Genomic DNA, 15,241 nt, shown 5'->3' with positions numbered 1-15,241 from the left:
TTGAGTTGGCAGCTCAATTTGTAAGTTACTAGAGATCCCAAATGCCTTACACAACCACACAGTGTTTTATTCTGTTGCACATAATGTCACTATGAGTTGGAATCAACTCAAAGACAATTAGCAATAGGAAAATGTAAAGATTGTTTAAAACTATTTTAGGGAAAAATGAAAACATTCACTCATTCTCACACTACCCACAGAAAGGTCAACAAATAGCTACACTGATAACTGAGCAACAACCTCAGGTAGATATTTTTTTCAATGATACAATTTCAAGTGTACAGAATGTTTACCAAGTATAATTTGATAATTACATATAAAATGCAAATGTATGCTAAAATTAGTATCAGACTACAGAATATATAAAATATTATTTTCAATGTTCATATGTTTACATAGATGCTCATAGAACTATGTTACTAGAGCTTTAAAGAGATAGATTTTAGAGTATCATTCCTATTTATCTAATACTGTCATTATAACTTTGCTAGAGTAATTGTAAAGATTACATTAAAGGTGTAAAAAACCGTTTAGTGCTTTTCTGTTTGGTTTTTTTTAAACACAGTTTTCTAAGAAGGCATCAAAGTTCAGTAACTTACCTAATGTCACACAGATGGGGTTTGATGAAGCATGGATTTGGACCCAGATTGCTTGGCTTCAGAGCCCCTGTCATTAATTACTGGTGCTTATCTACTTCAATTTGCAAGCATTTACCAGCTGAGAGACACATGAAGCTAATAAGGTAATGAGCATGAATCCCAAGAGAGAGACAATCTTCTCACATAGTTTCAGGAAGGGACCAATTTATCCACTAAGATTCAGAGTGTAAAATAGCTTTTATATATCAAACTGGCTAGGCTAAATGATGGAAAAGGTAGGCAGGACAGCAGTCATTTGTAGCACACACATATACACCTTTCTCTAGTTGTTCAATCACCTGCCAAACTATTTGTTATTGTTATTAGAAGCCATCAAGTTGACTCGTAAGGATCCAATGAACAATGGATCTATCTGAAACCTGTCTTATCCTATGCCATTCTTTTCATCTCTGATATATTTTAGCCCATTGCTAAAGTTACATTTCAGTTCATCTTGTTGGGGGTCCTTATCACTTTTTCTGACTCTCTATCTCCCCTAGCATACTACCCTTTTCTAAGGACTCACTCCTCCTGCAACATGCTGAAAAGGATGTAAGATGAAGTTTCACCATTCTTGCCTAAGGAGACTTCTTGAACTTTCTCCAGAACAGACTAGTTTATTTTTTTTTGGCAGTCCATAGTATATTCAGTGCTCTAGAATTCAAAGGCATCAATTCTTCTTTCACCCTTATTCAATGTTTAAATTTCAAATGTATAGGAAGTAACTGAAAAGCCTATGACTCAGAAGGAACACTAGTGGTCTATGGCAAGAAGCTGCACTGTAATCCCAGAGGTATGTGGTTCAAATCCACCAGATGCTCTGCTGGAGAAGGAGAGTCAATCTCCTCCTGTACCAGTCAGATCCGATTTGATGGTAGATGCACACACACAAAAAAATTAAATTAAATAAAGACTATGACTCGGATCACTTGCACCTTAGTCTTCAAACAGTCATACTGTCCTGCTCTTTAAGACTTCGTATAGGCCCCAAACAGGAGATTTTACCTATGCAATTATGTGCCAAATTAATGGACTTTTAATGAACGAGATTAGACTGACCTAATTAGGTACACATTTGAAATGAACTTCAGTATTCCTATTCCAAGATACTACAAATAGAAACTTAATTTAAGATGATTCTCTCTTTAAAGAAATGTTTCTTCTTTAAAGAAATCTTCCATAAGATTGACTGGAAATAAAACTTACATGACATTGTAAGTGAACTACTTTTCTTCCTCTGTGTGTGTGTGTGTGTGTGTGTGTGTGTGTGTCCATAATAAAATTTACTGACTGAAAAGTTAACCTGCTTGATGTTTGCATAAACTTTCCAAAGACTGACTCACATTCATCTCTACCACCTGTATACTCAGAGTGCTGGACACTGAATATCAATATGACCCCTGAACTCAGCCCCTTCAAAATACTACATTGAGGGACTCAGCATAACAGGTAGCAGGGTGAATGTTGAAAACCATTTCTACACTGGATATCCAGCAACACTTTAAAAATATAACTGTGACTTAGAACAACAAATACATCTCAAATAACTGAAAACACATGTGTCTGAATCACTTTCTCCATTAGCTGGAACTTGACCTACGTAAAGCTCCTCTGTACTAGCGCAATTAAGGTGAAGTAGAGCTTAGGTAAAGCAGGAGATAAAGATGACCATCTCAGTTGTATGTGGAATATCTTCCCAAAGAAGGTACATAAACATGTGATAGGATGTAGTACAGTAAATACTACTTTCTCCTCACAGGATGGTGATGTCCTAATCTATGGGATAGTGCAAAATGTTAGACTACATGCAGATTAGTCAATTAGGAAGGTAAGAACAGGTTTATTAATGTTTATATCCTAATCTGTATGAAAAATATTCACTATTGTTTAGTATGTATTATATCAATTACTGGGGCCTTATTTTTTGCCAAGTCCTTCAGAATAGCTTACATGTCCTCCTTCATCACCATTGCCTCTTGATTATATGTTGTTTCTTGAAATTCTTCTTTGTCAGACAATTTTTTTTATTCAGTGACTCTCCATACTCCTTCCATCTTCTTTTCTTTTATAATTATTTATTTATTTGTTTGTTTATTTATTAACAGAGGTTTTGGATTTCCATTCATTAATTGCCCCAATTTTCTCCCTTCCCACCCCTCCCCACCAGCTCGCTTCCCCCTCCGAAGAGAGAAAAAAAAGAAAAAAAAAATTCCTTCATTAGTATACAATTCCCATGTCCCTTCCCCCCACCCCACCCCAAGTACACTTCTCTATGCAACCTTAATTCTGGATTCCTGTGCTAACCATAATACTCAATCATATATCACTTCTAATCTGTTCTTTCCCTCATCTGTTTCAATACAATATACATAATTTATCCAGTTTTTTCTGTCATACCCCCACCCTGATGTCAGACCCATTCTACAACAGTGGCACCATCCAGTATTTGTCCCTTTGTGACTGAGATATTTCACTCAGCATAATGTCCTCCAGGGTCACCCACTTTGAATAATATTGCATGAGTTCCCTGTTTTTCAATGCTGCGTAGTATTCCATTGTGTGGATATACCATAGCTTCTCTATCCATAAGTTTGTTGATGGGCCCTTAGGCTGCTTCCAACTCTTTGCTATTGTAAACAAAGCTGCAATAAACATGTGTGTGCATATATCTGCTTGGACGGCAGACATGGTCTCTCTGGGGTATATTCCCAGTAATGGGATTGCTGGGTCAAATGGTATCTCTATTTGCAATTTTTTTTAAATTTTCATTTTATTTTTACATTTTATTTATTTTATTATTTTTTGTGTGTGTACCATCAAATCGGATCTGACTGGTACAGGAGGGGATTGCCCCTCCTTCTCCAGAGGACGATCTGGTGGATTCAAACTGTTTACCTCTAGGACCGCAGTACAGCTTCTTGCCCCTAGGCCACCAGAGCCACACCGCCTTCCACAATGATTGCACCATCTTACATTCCCACCAACAGTGAATAAGAGTTCCAGTTTCTCCACATCCTCGCCAGCATTTGTTGCTTGTTGTTCTGTTATATTTTGCTATTCTTACTGGGGTGAGATGATATCTCATAGTTGTTTTTCCATCTTCTTTTAATGTTTCCCAAATCATTCAATATTCTGCCCATTGCATCCCTAAGTACTGCAACTCATAACTTGAATTTGTTCTTCAGTTTTAAAAATGCTAAGTATGTCCAGTCCTTTTGATTTCCAACTCCAGCTCCTTGCACATTTCATTATACTACTTTATAGTAATATGATAATGGACTTTGGGCTCTGTTTTCTCAGTCAATTGCTCTTCATATCTACTTCTTCATTTTGTTCATAGATAGTCATAGAAATGCAACCCTACTCTGATTTTTGTTATTGCTTTTATTTTAACCTTTTTGCGTAACTCTTAGGTGAAGCTAGGGAGCTCCAGTGGGCTAGTGGTAAGGAGACACAGTGCCAATCCAAAGACAGGAAGTTTAAATCCACAAGTTACTCTGTGGGGAAAATTGGGGTAATGTCCTCCCAGCCAATCTACAGTCTCTAAAAGCTCTTAGGTGATTAGCTATGAATTGGTTCTAACTTAATGCAACAACTTAGATGAAGCTAGGGAACTTTGTCATGCAGTGTGTTATATGCTACTAACCAAAGGTAATTAGCTTTTGAATTCACTAGCTGCTCTGCAAGAGAAAGATGAGATAGTTTTCTCCTGTAAAGATTTACAGCCTTCTACACATGATGAAGGGTCATTGTGGGGAAGAACCAAGTCTAAGACATGGAGTTTGAGGGTTTTTAGCTGGGTGTAGTAAGTCTTCTGCAGAGAAAGCATAAATTTGACAGTCACCAGAGAATTACTTCCCTATGTTTGGTGTGGTCATTTAACTACTTTCAGTTCCAAAACCCACTTCCTTGTCATGGCTGTGGTAGCTTGATTATTGTTATGATGCTGGAAACTTTGCCATTATTGTTTCCAATAACAGGAGGGGTCCCCGGTGGACAAATTCCAGTGGCAGCTGCTGCAGTAGGACAGAATGGAAAGAAGACTGGCCACACACGTCTGATATAAGCCTGTAAACCCTATAATAACAGGGACAATCAAGTGCAGAAGATGAGGATCTCCGGTTGGAAGGCAGGCAACAGACTCTACCTCAGTGCTGTGGATGAATTTCCGGCTGAAAGTGAAGGTGACTTAAAGAATTTACTAAAGAACATAAAAAAACTCCACTGTAGCCTTCAATGTAGATTATTCCTAATAATAAAATCAAATCTATGTCCTCAACTGACACAAAAGGCAACATCATAAGAGATGAAAAAAAGTTTGAAGTTTTAAAGGAAGTAATTTTACTTAGACCTACGGCCAACATCCATGGAAACAGCAGTTGAGAAAATTTGCTACCAAGGATCTCTCAAAAGTGTTAAAGAGAAAGTGTGTCCCTTTAAAAATTAAAACATTCTTCACTGCGACTGAGCACAGTGATGGTATTTTGAGTTTCTTCCCTTTCACATGCATGTGAAAGTTGGACAATGTCTAAGGAAGAGTGTTGAATTGTGGAGTCTGCACATCTGAACTGTGGTGTTGACAAAGAAAAATATTGAATAAACCATGGACTGCCAAAAGAACAAATTAATCTGTTTTGGAAGAAATACAGCCAGGCTGTTCCTCAAAAGCAAAGATGATGAGAATTGACCTCATACCCATGCTGTCAGAAGTCTCCAGTCCCTATTTAAAGACACTTAGAAACGTAGACAGTGAGTAAAAGAAAGGAAGATCTTTAATGGGATGCTTTGGCACAATATCTGCAGCAAGAGCTTAAACATATAAAAGACTGTGAGTTGGCTCAGGTTAGGGCAATGATTCATTCTGTTGTGCATAGAGTTTCTCTAGATCTGAGCCAACTAAATGGAACCTACCAAGTCACAGAATAACCACCTTAAACCAAATATAGTCATATTTATCAATACAGCTTTGAAACTAAGATCAGAGAAAATTACCAGGAAGCCTCTAACTTTCTATAGAAGACAGGGATACTGCCAAACACCTTACAGTGCACAAGAAAACCCCAACGACACCAGAACCCTAGGGGTGAGAAATCCCAATTTGGAGTTGTTGTTGTTGTTGTTTGATGCCGTCGAGTCGTAGACGATTCATAGCGACCCTATGAAAGAACAGCCTGAGCACTGTTCGTACATAGAGTTTCTGGAAGCAAGCCATTTCGGAAGTGGATGCCGCTCCTGCTTCCAGGCTTGATTTAGTCGGGAAGCTCCAGCCAACACTGTCCACTATGGGTGCCCATTACCACGATTGGCACATCACTGTCACAGGCTTCAGCATCACAGCAACCACGAGTTACCCCCCCTCCCTCCAAGACCCTGGGAGGAGCCAGCCAAACCAGGAATAAGCTTCTAAGCTTGTAGCTCCCTTATTAAACTAAGAGTGGATATAGATCTAGGCAATGTCTTGTAGTTGTTGTTGTTATGTGCCATCGAGTTGCTTGCGACTCATAGCGACCCTATGTACAACAGCCCTAAACCCTGCTCTATCCTGTGCCAATCGCACTGCCTCTGACACACCCATCCCGATTACCCCAGTCACTGAATCAATCCACCTCATAGAGGGTCTTCCCCTCCTGCGCTGTCCCTTCACCCTCCCAAGCATGATGTCCCTCTCTAAGGACCTGTCCCTCCATACAACATGTCCAAAGTATGTCAGACCAAGCCCCAGAAACCTTGCCTCCAAGGAGTAGCCTGGTTTAACTATCTCCAGGATGAATCTGTTTGTTTTCCTACCAGTCCATGGTACCCTCAATACTCTTCTCCAACACCACAGCTCAAAGGCATCAATTCTCCTTCTATCCTCCCTAGTCATTGTCCAACTCTCTGATGCAAAACAAGTGATTGCAAAGACCATGGCCTTTATCAGGTGCACCTTAATCTCCAGAGAGACACCATTGCTCTTGAGTACTTTAGAGAGGTCCCTAACAGCACACTTTCCTATCGCAATACATTTTTTTTTTTATTTCCTGGCTGCTGGTGCCAAGAGTGTTGACTGTGGAGCCGAGCAAACTGAAGTTGTGAACAATCTCAATCTCTTCACCATCCATCCTGATGCTACCAATTGGTCCAGTGGTGAGAATCTTTGTCTTCTTGATATTGAGCCTCAGTCCATACTGAAGTCTTGTAGTAGCTGCTTTTATTTTTCAAGAAATGGATTACCAAAGTCCTTCTTCCTAGGCACCTTTGGGAGGATTTGAACTGATATCCTTTAGTTAACACAGCACATTAACTGTTTGCATTGTCTACAGCTAGCTTCATATCCCAATTTAGCATTATCAGAGTAAGCTTGGTAGGAGTAAAAATTCTAAAATGATGCTTTCTCTACATAATAGAGTGTTTACATAGCAGGAATGTTTTAACATACTTTGAAGTGCATAGTGTTTTATTGTAAAAAAATCTAATATGCGGAGAGGAAAACCCATTAAGATGCTTTCATATGGATCATTTTATAGTGATACTATCAATATAAAATTATGTTACACCATAAATGATCTTTCTTGAGCTTGTGCTAAATTTTCTGTTTTATTATCTTCAAACAATTAAAAAGCTATAAAGGTAGAAACCTTATAAAAGTAATTATGAAGATGTAGCTGAAATCATTAACCTCTACAATTCCTGGGCAGCTTCAAAATGTCCATGTATTTTAGCACATTATTTTATTTGCAGTTCTTTAATATAAATACTATTCTACTACCCATCTGTAAGGGCAAGGATTTCAAAGAATGAATAAAAGTTGACTGAATGAAATGCTATATGAATGTTATGTTGATGCTGTTAAATATACCTGCCAGATAATTGACCTTTGCTTCATAATTACTGTAGAATTTCCTTTCTTAGGACAAATGCTTTAAATAATACCTACTCTTATTTAATCTGTATCATTGACACTCCTTCATTACAAAATCTGTGTAATTTTTATCATGATCTACTTCTCTCCTAATTTTTGTATTTCTTTACATTTGAATTTTGGGTCTCTTTTTTGCCAATCTACTCAGCACAGCTTCCTTGAAATGGAGACACCAGACAACTTCTTATTCTAGGGAAGGACTCAAGAAGGTAGTCTAGACAGAAAGAATTTGTACTGCTAACTCAAAGGCCACTATTCTCATTGTCGGAATCACCGATGATTCTACGTGAAAAAGATGGGCACTTTCCTCCTGTGTGATTTACAACCTATGAAAGCCAGTTGAGGGTTAGCTGTGAGTCATTTCTGACTTGACAGCCATTAAGTTTTGAATAACATAAGATCAAACCACAGAACAGTATTTCATTGACTTATTTTTAAAAAATCATTTTTCCCTACCCCAAACCCACTCTGACTGCAACTTCCAATGCTACCTTCAGGCACATTTGACTCCAGACACTCTCCCAGCCTCTTCTTCCTTGATCCATTCCCACCACCTCTATACAAAGTACTACTGAATTGGAATTTTTCATGAAAGCAAAAACAAGCACAATTTCTACTCAGTGCCATTTTCTGTGCCTAGCACTAACTAGATAAACTTCTAATGATTAATTTATTCATTAACTTTTTTTAAAGAAAGAAAGAAAAACTGACCCACAAATAGACCTTGTGTAAATAGTGAAGTCCACTCTGAAAATCACTGGCTTGGTCTTGATGCTCTAGCACTGCAAAATAGGCAGAACACACACCTATTGGAAGACTGGAAGTGACAGAAGTTAACAGAGCATTAATAAGATGGAAAATGTTCACTTCTTTTTGGCTTTCTTTACCAGATCTAATTTCTCAGTCTCTTTGTTTTATTTCTATAATAAAGCCATTTCCATAGCTGTTTGTGGTCTGAGAATTTCTCCAGATATCTATCATTGTAATAAAATATTCTGCCATTTTCATTCATTCACTAATTCAATAAATATTTATTGAACATCTACTATGTGCTGTGGGTCGTGCTCGACTTGATGGCACTTAACAACGACAACAAGAATCATGAGCCAAGTACTGCACTGGGTTTGAACTGCTTTCTTTCAAAAAAGCCTACATAATTCTTAAATAATAAGCAAACAGAAGGCAGCACATAATTTCCTGAAAGATAGTGAATGTCAGGGAAAAGAGAAACAGAGGTAGAGGACCCCACAAATAAGATCCACTTCACATGGAAACTTCTCCCTGTGATGTGAGTTACAGCCCTTAGGGTGAGAATTCTGCATGAAACCTAGGATATAAAGAATATTTTTAGGACAAATAGCACATTTTAAATGGTGCTATGCTACGGTGTGAAAACGTAACTCTACAGGTTAAAAAGAGGTTAAAGCCCCAGATGAGTGCTGAAGTTAAATAGTAAATGGCAGATATCACTTCAACGCAGCTAGAACCTATTCTGTGTGCTCTCCCCATCTATAACAGTGCTATCAAGAGAGCCAGCAACCAATTATGTTGGAACATCAATTTCTACTTTCAGTTCTCATATTGCTATCTTCAATACAAGAGGTTCAATTCACAGGTCTTAGAATTTATTCTCAGTCAGTAAGAGCAGTCAATCCTTTTTATTTAAAGTGTAAAACAGATAAAGAATGAGGCAGAGTGCGTAGAGGATAGAGAGGGAGAGAAAAGAAAAAAGTAAGAAAAACAGTGGAATTAAGAGTGGAAGAGAGGGAGGAATGGAAGAAAATAGAAACAGTGAATGCTTTAAGGAGAAAAACAATGACTATGGTAGAAAATACAGTCACACACCTCAGTCAAAAATAATATATATGCAAAACTTTTCCTTGACTTCTATTGGAAAGTTCAAATGCAAATCAATTTTCTTTTAATGCTAATATTGTTCTTGCTATTGACTTCAGCAAAAATTAAAAATAAATATCTCAGAGAAAAGTTACTTAAGCCAACTTCATTAATCTGCATAGGTTGCCATAATATTTCCTGAAGTTAAACATAGAAATAAGCGCACCTGAAGTAAACAGAAAATGACAAGAAGCACAGCTGAATCCAGCAACAAGATTCCAAATGTCTGTCAAGTTGGAAATTATGACTCTGCCACAAAGCTAAGGAGCAGTTAAGTGCAGCAGGGGTCGATTTTGATGGAAACAAGGTCACCTAGTCATTCGTTTCACCGAATATCCTCCTAATATATTACAGAATCACAGACAGAAGATCGTGTACAAAGCTTTCCCACAAGGAGGTTCTCATTAAATGTATAAAAATGATATGTGATAAAACTGTTTTACGTTTGTTGTTATTGCTATGTGCCATTTAGTAAGCTTCATAACAACCCTATGAATAATAGATTTGAATCCTGTCCTATTCTGTGCCGTCCTCTTCCTCTCTGGCACACTTGAGCTCAGTGCTCAAGTTTATCTCATTGAAGGTCTTCTCTATTTCACTGGTCCTCACCTTTATGATGTCCCTTTGTAAGGAACACTGTGTTAGCAACATGCCCAAAGAATGTCAGACCAAGCTTTAGTATTCTTGCTTCCAAAGAGCATTTGGTTGCACTATTTCCAAGACATAACTGTTCTTTTGAAAGTCCACAGAATATTCAGTACTCTGCAATGCGACTCAAAGGTATTAATTCTTCTTTTGTCATCCTTATTCACTGTCCAGCTCTCAGATGCATATCAAGGAATTGAAAAGATCATGGTGTGAATCAGAAACACAGCCTTCAGACTAACATCATGGCTTCAATACTTTTAAGTTACCTAACAGTGGATTTACCAAGTGCAATACATCTCCTGACTGCTGGTACAAAGTGGATCCAAGTAAGATGAAATCATTGACAATTTCAACATTTTCTCCATTTATCATGATGGGAATTATCAGCCTGGTGGTGAGGATTTTTGTCTTTATAATTTTGAGATTTAATTCATATTGAAGGCTGTAATTTTTGGCCTTTTGCAATAAGCATTTCAAGTTTGCTCACTTTCAGCAAATGAGGTTTTGTCTTCTGTAGAATGCAGACTGTTGATGAATCTTCCTCCAATCTTGATGCTGCATTATTCTTGACAAAAGTCCAGCTTCTCAAATGACTCATTCAGTGTACAGATTTAATGGATATGGAAAAAAGATATAGCCTTCAAATATATTTCTTGATTTTAAACCATACGTCGTTTCATGCTGAGCAGCATCCAAATTTTTGGCTTTATAAAAATCAAAATACTTCAATGCTACTGAAGAAATCAATATTTTGCTAAGCACAGTTTATTTTAACTAAGCTCAAATAACAAAAACAGGTCTTAAGCTTGTTAATAATAAAATATGAAAACCCAAGTATGTCTTTCAAACACAAAGAGATCAGAAAAAAGACATATTTGATATGCTTATTTAATGTGTTCAAAATGTGTTTATACATTTAAACTTTCTCAGAAAAATCAGACCTGGAAAAAGCTTAAATTGGTGTTAATTTGCAAACTTTGTACCGAAGCAATGCCTGAGTTAGAATGTGTTTCCTGGGCACAAGTAATTTTTTTATTTTTTTGTAAAAGCTAAGAATATAGAATCAAATCTTCATTTGTGCCTCTGTTCTCATTTTCTGAGGATATATTCCAAGTAGTCAAATAGCTGGATCATATGGAATTTCTATGTTCAGATTTTTGAGGAAGCATCAAATTACCTTATAGAATGGTTGTATAATTTTACAATCCCAACAATAATGTATAAGAATTTCTTTCTTGCCACATCCTCTCCAACATTTATTAATTGCTGTCCTGTTGAACTTTGTCACCATTACTGGAGGTAGATGGTACCTCGTTGTGGTTTTCATTTACATCTCTCTTACTGCCAGTGATTTGTAGCATTTTTTTCATGTGTCTGTTTGCCATTCAAATATCTTCCTCTGTGAAAATTCATTCCCTGTCTTTTTCTTTTGAAGGCCAGGAGTATTCTGTAAACCTTTTTATCATAAGACTCTTGTCTGAGATGTTATTACCAAATGTTTGTTTCCACTCTGTATGTTTTCTTTTCACCCTGTTAGAAAAAGTTTTTGATGTGCACATGGATTTAATCTTTAGAAGGTCCTATACATCAATTTTATCCTCTTCAGATTGTACATTTCTGGTTGTATTTGACAATCTCTTTATACCTTGGACTAGTGCTTCTAAGCTTGATCCCAGTTTGTCTCTTATTGAATATTTGATTTTGGGCTTTACTCCCAGGTCTCTGATCCACCTTGTCTTGATTTTTGTGTATGATGTGGATCCTGTTTCACTTTTCTGCAGGTGCAAGTCCAGTTTTGCCAGCACCATTTGTTAAAGAGGTTATTTTTCCATTTTATAGCTTTGATTTCCTTGTCAAATATCAGTTGACCATAGATAGCTGGGTCTATTTCTGGGTTCTTATTTCTGTCCCATTGATCCATATGCCTGTCATTGCACCCATACCATACAGTTTTGGTGAGGCACAAATGGATATTTAAACACTGTTCATAGTAGCATTATACACCATCACAAGAACATGGAAACAGCCCAAATGTCCAACCACAAATGAATGGGTTGAGAAATTATGGTACATTCACACAGTGGAATACTATGCAGCACGCATGAACAATGATTTTGCAAATTAATACCTAAATTGAGTGGCACTGGAGAGCATTATACTGACTGAACTAACTCAGACCCACAGGGATAAATATTGTATAAAATCATTATTGTAGAATGAGTATAAGGGTCCAAGATGGGTGGGATAGGATGGAAGCAGAGGGATGAGGATGTGCAGGGTGAGGGGGGTATTAACCATGGGTTGTACAATTTGATGGGTGGAGGGGATGAGGGAAATTGAAAGAGTCTGTTCTCAAAAGCAACGTATTCAGTTTTTGTAAATAAATTAGTATAAAAAAATAAAAAGGAATACAGACAAAAAAAAGAACATAGAATCAGAATTTAAGAGTTGAGCAAAAATAAAGAAAACACTCATCCCTTTAAAGTAAGGAGTTCTGACAGCACAGATGTTAAGTTAATCACAGAATTGTGCCTTGAACCTGCCACATTCTCAATGTGAGAAAAGACTTGACATCTGTTCCAATGAATATTCCCACTGCTATCAAGTTGGTCCCAACTAACAGCAGTACCTCATTGAGTGTCTGAGGTAGTAAATCTTCACAGCCTTTCTTTCTTCAGCACAATGATTGGTGGCTTTGAACTGCCAACCTGTCAGTTAGCAGTCTGACATATTACATGCTATACCAGCAGAGCTCTTACCAGTGAAGATTATATAGCCTTAGAAACCCACTGATACAGTTCTGTAACATAGGGTAGTTATTTGTCAAAACTAACATCACAGCACAAAACAGTAACTCATCAAATGCTGCTTAAATTTGTAAATTGTAGGGGTTCTGGTGGCCTAGTGGCAAGAAGCTGTGCTGCAATCGTGAAGGCATGTGGGAGGCACCAGATGCTCTGCAGAAGGATAGGCAATCTCCTTCCTTTTGATTACTTGCTAGAAGGGGTAAAAAGCTGCTGGAAGGTCAGCTATGTTTATGTCATTGTTGTTGTTGTTTACCGTATAGTCAGAAATGACCCATAGCTGACCCTCTACTGGGTTTTCAGAAGCAGTTAATCACATAGGAGGAGATTGTTCAGGTTTAGATGAGCTCAGTTAAGTGTTCTGGGTTTCCCATTCTTCTTAGTGTTATCCACAACTTGCTTTGGTCCTCAAAGTTAAAAGTCCCCATGGTGAGAATCTTTGTTTTCTTGCTGTTGAGCCTCAGTCTATATTGAAGGCTGCAGTCCTTGACCTTCCACAGCAAGTGCTTCAGTTCTTCCTCAGAATTAGCAAGCAGGATTATATCATCTGCATAACACAGATTGTTGATGATTCTACGTCCAATCCTGATGCCACATTTCTCCTCATAGAGCCCGATCTCACAGATAATCTGTTCCATATATAGATTGAAAAGAGAAGGAAATAGGTTTAAGAAGTAGTCATACATTATTAAATCAACTGGCTTTAAGTGAAAATATATTACCTTTTGTGGGGTGTATGAGTCTTATCTAATCAGTTGAGAATATAAGAGGATTTTCCTTAGATGATATTTTGCCTCCAGATTATAAGTAGACATTTTGACACAACTTTCCACTCTTCATATTATAGAAAATTAATTTTTGGATACAAGACTGCACAACTTCCAACCTTTGGCCTTGCTTACAGATTTTGGAGTTTATAGTCACGAAATATATGAACCAATTTTTGTATAGAGACTTCTAACAAATGAGAAATTTAGGAACTATGGAATAGAAATGCTAATATTAGAAGTTGATTGAGAAAATTTAGCTACCAGAAGCAACAAGAATAATAAATATAAAAAATAATAATATAACAAATAATATAATAATAAATCTCTGTTTTGTCCTTATTACGAGGTTTTTTAAAAAAATGCAGAGAGCAATACAGCTCTATATACAACTCCTTTGGATGAACTGAAAATTTCCAAATGAAACCAGTAACAAGAATACACAGAGTCAAATAAAGTTTTGCAGTAATAAAGAGATTGATTCTCCTGAGTTCAGAGCAATTATATTTTTATTCTAAAATAATATTTTAGAATGCAGTTTAAAATTTTAGAAAAATTTAAAATGGAGATGATAAAATTATTTTAAATAGAGGTTACAATGAATGTGTTAGAACTTTATCCATTAATGTAGCATCATGAAACTACTATAGTTGTGACTCCTTCTCGGTCTCAGATGAAATATATTAAAGTTTATTGCCATATAACAAAACCTAGAATCAGAGTCTTAAAATGAATTAATATTCATGTGGTCTAAAATAATTACTCCTGTAAAATAAAGACACATGAGCTTCAAATCGGTAATAAAATTTAAATGAGAAATTGGCAAAATTCCACTGATGGTTAATAGTTTTATAACTAATTTCTTATATTTCTTATATTACAAATGCATAGTCTCTAGATACTTCATGTCCTTCATAATCCTATGGTCACTGTATTAATTTACATGGCCATCATCCACTATGAGTAAGAAAAAACTCAATGTTAAGGAAATACTCTTCTTTGGAAAACCCTAGGTAATGTAAACTTAACTCACTTGCTTGACAACTGTAATATTGGCAATTTGTGTCTACTCAGAGATGCTTCACAAGGCCAGAGTATCTATTCCACAAACATTGGCCATTTGCTTTCTTAAAAAGTTAGAAATAGAAGTATCATGTGATCCAGTAACCCTATGACTATGAATATATCTGTATAGTTAAATAAAAGCTATGGTGCAAATATATATATATATATATATATATATAAAATTCAATGCCACATAACAACTATGTTGTTGTTGATTGTTTTTGAGTTGAGCACAACTCCTAGAAACTCTATGAACAAAAGGCCTAAAGTCCCTCATAACTATATATACATATATGCATATTGTACATATATGTATATAGATGTACATATATGTATGTGGACAATGACCAAGGAGGATAGAAGGAGAATTGATGTCTTTGAGCTGTGGTGCTGGAGAAGAGTATTGAGAATGCCATGGACTGCTAGGAAAACAAACAGATTTGTCCTGGAAAGGGTTAAACCGGGTGGCTCCTTGGAGGCAAGGATTCTGAGGCTCCGTCTAACATACTTTGGACATGTTGT

The sequence above is a fragment of the Elephantulus edwardii genome, unplaced genomic scaffold (assembly GCF_000299155.1).
Source record: "Elephantulus edwardii isolate Elephantulus edwardi_28Jun2011 unplaced genomic scaffold, EleEdw1.0 scaffold00098, whole genome shotgun sequence".
Classification (NCBI taxonomy): Eukaryota; Metazoa; Chordata; class Mammalia; order Macroscelidea; family Macroscelididae; genus Elephantulus; species Elephantulus edwardii.
The sequence above is the reverse complement of the archived record's forward strand: the minus strand, read 5'-3'. Positions refer to the sequence as shown.